The sequence below is a fragment of the Cynoglossus semilaevis genome, chromosome 3 (genome assembly GCF_000523025.1).
Source record: "Cynoglossus semilaevis isolate Cse_v1.0 chromosome 3, Cse_v1.0, whole genome shotgun sequence".
Classification (NCBI taxonomy): Eukaryota; Metazoa; Chordata; class Actinopteri; order Pleuronectiformes; family Cynoglossidae; genus Cynoglossus; species Cynoglossus semilaevis.
In genome coordinates, this window is record NC_024309.1 from 640092 (window position 1) to 644076 (window position 3985).

The following is a 3985-nucleotide window of genomic DNA, read 5'->3' on the forward strand; positions in this document are numbered from 1 at the left end:
CTTTCTGAAATGTTTAAATCCTTTTCAATGTTTTGGTTCATTTGAGTTGAAATTTTAAGCTATTGTCACCTCTCAACCTTACATATCGGGGGATTAGCTCAAATGGTAGAGCGCTTGCTTAGCATGCGAGAGGTAGTGGGATCGATGCCTGCATCCTCCATATTAACAAAAATTTCAAGGAATCGAATTGTTTAAACCGTTTTCTATGCTTTTGTTCATCTGAGTTGAAATTTTACACTATTGTCAGCTATGAAGACAACATATCGGGGGATTAGCTCAAATAAATTTGCCCAAGTGGTAAAACACTTGCTTAGCATGCGAGAGGCAATGGGATTGATGCCTGCATCCTCCATATATATCAAGCTTTTTTGTATCAAAACTGGTAGTATCCTTTATTACTCTTGCATTCTTACAAATTAATGTTAAATGATAATATCAATATACAGCAGAAAATAAATGTTAAATTTTTAATCTTTTCTGGTACTGTTCAAATCCTTTTCCATGATTTGCTTTTTTGAGTTGAAATTTTAAGTTGTCACCCGTGAAGCTTAAATGAATCGGAAGGAATCGAATTGTTTAAACCGTTTTCTATGCTTTTGTTCATCTGAGTTGAAATTTTACACTATTGTCAGCTATGAAGACAACATATCGGGGGATTAGCTCAAATGGTAGCAAGCTCGCTTAGCATGTGAGAAGTAGCAGGATCGATGCCCGCATCCTCCATATAAACTGTGCTTTTACCTATCAAAACTGGTAGTATCCAACTTACCGCATAAATAAAATAGTCATGAGAATGTTGGAGTCTCCTTTGAAACTTCCAAATTATTTTCCAGTGTGTTTGTTCACCTATGAAACCAACATATTGGGGGATTAGCTCAAATGGTAGAGCGCTCGCTTAGGTTGAACTTTTAAGATGTCTTCAGGCTGTATGTTCAAGTAAATTTTCTTGGAAGGTAGGGGAATTTGCCCAAGTGGTAAAGCGCTCGCTTTGCATGCGAAAGGCAATGGGATCGATATATGTATCCTCCATGGCCTCTGAGGCTTCAGCACCTCAACATCATCTATCACTTTGTTTTCTTAATTCTGATTTTTAAAAACATATTTTGCGATTACTCTTGCATGCTTACAAATTAATGTTAAATGATAATATCAATGTACAGCAGAAAATAAATGTTACATTTTTAATCTTTTCTGGTACTGTACAAATCCTTTTCCATGATTTGCTTTTTTGAGTTGAAATTTTAAGTTATTGTCACCTGTGAAGCTTAAATTAATCTCTGCACACGTCGGGTGATTAGCTCAAGTGGTAGAGCGCTCGCTTTGCATGCGAGAGGCAACGGGATCGATGCCCGTATCCTCCATGACATCTGAGGCTTCAGCAATACAATATCATCTGTCACATTGTTTGTTTATTTAAATTTTTCAAAAGTATTTTTAAATACCCCTTCCATCCTTACAAATTAATGGTAATGATAATAATAAAAAATAGAAATATTTAATTTTAATTGACTTTCTGAAATGTTTATATCCTTTTCCATGTTTTTGTTCATTTGAGTTGAAATTTTAAGATATTGTCACCTATGAACCTAACATGTCGGGGGATTAGCTCAAATGGTAGAGCGCTCGCTTAGCATGCGAGAGGTAGCGGGATCGATGCCCGCATCCTCCATATAAACCAAACTATTTCGTATCAAGACTGGTAGTATCCAACTTACCGCATTAATAAAATAGTCACGTGAATGTTCAAGTGTCCTTTGAAACTTCCGGGTTATTTTCCATTGTATTTGTTACTCTTTGTAAAACTTTTAAGCTGTCTTCAGGCTGTATGTTCAAAAATGTTTTGCGATTACTCTTGCATGCTTACAAATTAATGTTAAATGATAATATCAATATACAGCAGAAAATAAATGTTAAATTTTTAATCTTTTCTGGTAGTGTTCAAATCCTTTTCCATGATTTGCTTTTTTGAGTTGAAATTTTAAGTTATTGTCACCCGTGAAGCTTAAATGAATCTGTGCGAATATCGGGGGATTAGCTCAAGTGGTAGAGCGCTCGCTTTGCATGCGAGAGGCAACGGGATCGATGCCCGTATCCTCCAAGACGTCTGAGGCAGCAGCAATACAATAGCATCAGACACATTATTTGTTAATTTAAATTTTGAAAAAGTAGTTTTGGAATACCGCTTCCGTCCTTACAAATTAATGTTAAATATAATAAAATAGAAATATTTCATTTTAATTGACTTTCTGAATTGTTGAAATCCTTTTCTATGCTTTTGTTCATTTGAGTTGAAATTTTGAGCTATTGTCAGCTATGAACCCAACATATCGGGGGATTAGCTCAAATGGTAGAAAGCTCGCTTAGCATGCGAGAGCTGTTGGGATCGCTGACCGCATCCGCCATTTAAACCAAGCTTTTTCGTATCAAAACTGTTAGCATCCAACTTACCGCAGAAATAATACAGTCACATGAATGTTGGAGTGTCCTTTGAAATTTCCAAATTATTTTCCATTGTATTTTTTACTCTTTGTTGCACTTTTAAGCTGTCTTCAGGCTGTATGTTCAAAAATTTTTTGGGATTACTCTTGCATGCTTACAAATTAATGTTAATTATAATAAAATTGAAATATTTCATTTTAATTGACTTTCTGAATTGTTTAAATCCTTTTCTATGTTTTTGCTCATTTGAGTTGAAATTTTACACTATTGTCAACTATGAAGACAACATATTGGGGGATTAGCTCAAGCGGTAGAGCGCTCGCTTTGCATACGAGAGGCAACGTGATCGACGCCCGGATCCTCCAAGACATCTGAGGCAGGAGCAATACAATTGCATCAGACACATTATTTGTCTTTTAAGATGTCTTCAGGCTGTATGTTCAAAAATTTTTTGGGATTACTCTTGCATGCTTACAAATTAATGTTAATTATAATAAAATAGAAATATTTCATTTTAATTGACTTTCTGAAATGTTTAAATCCTTTTCCATGTTTTTGTTCATTTGAGTTGAAATTTTACACTAGTGTCAGCTATGAAGACTACATATCGGGGGATTAGCTCAAGCGGTAGAGCGCTCGCTGTGCATGCGAGAGGCAAGGGGATCGATGCCCGCATCACCCATATAAACTGTGCTTTTACCTATCAAAACTGGTAGTATCCAACTTACCACATAAATAAAATAGTCACGAAAATGACGAGTGTCCTTTGAAAATTCCAAATTATTTTCCATTGTATTTTTTACTCTTTGTTGCACTTTTAAGCTGTCTTCAGGCTGTATGTTCAAAAATGTTTTGCGATTACTCTTGCATTCTTACAAATTAATGTTAAATGATAATATGAATATACAGCAGAAAATAAATGTTACATTTTTAATCTTTTCTGGTAGTGTTCAAATCCTTTTCCATGTTTTTGTTCATTTGAGTTGAAATTTTAAGCTATTGTGGCCTATCAACCCTATATAGCGGGCGATTAGCTCACAACGTAGAGTGCTCACTTAGCATGCGAGAGGTAGCGGGATCGATGCCCGCATCACCCATATAAACTGTGCTTTTACCTATCAAAGCTGGTAGTATCCAACTTACCGCAGAAATAATACAGTCACATGAATGTTGGAGTGTCCTTTGAAAATTCCAAATTATTTTCCAGTGTATTTGTTACTCTTTGTTGAACTTTTAAGCTGTCTTAAGGCTGTATGTTCAAAAATGTTTTGCGATTACTCTTGCATTCTTACAAATTAATGTTAATTATAATAAAATTGAAATATTTCATTTTAATTGACTTTCTGAAATGTTTATATCCTTTTCCATGTTTTTGTTCATTTGAGTTGAAATTTTAAGCTATTGTGACCTATCAACCCTATATAGCGGGCGATTAGCTCAAAACGTAGAGTGCTCACTTAGCATGCGAGAGCTGGCAGGATCGATGACCGCATCCTCCATTTAAATCAAGCTTTTTCGAATCAAAACTGGTAGTATCCAACTTACC

General features: G+C 35.3%; 2 non-coding genes across 2 annotated transcripts; both read left to right on the forward strand.

Moving 5' to 3' along the window:
• The first annotated feature begins 1596 nt into the window (after nucleotides 1-1596).
• On the forward strand, nucleotides 1597-1669 carry trnaa-agc (transfer RNA alanine (anticodon AGC)). The gene has a single exon. It is a non-coding gene; the product is annotated as a tRNA-Ala (tRNA).
• Nucleotides 1670-2025: 356 nt separating this feature from the next.
• On the forward strand, nucleotides 2026-2098 carry trnaa-ugc (transfer RNA alanine (anticodon UGC)). Its single transcript has one exon. It is a non-coding gene; the product is annotated as a tRNA-Ala (tRNA).
• The last annotated feature ends 1887 nt before the right edge of the window (nucleotides 2099-3985 follow it).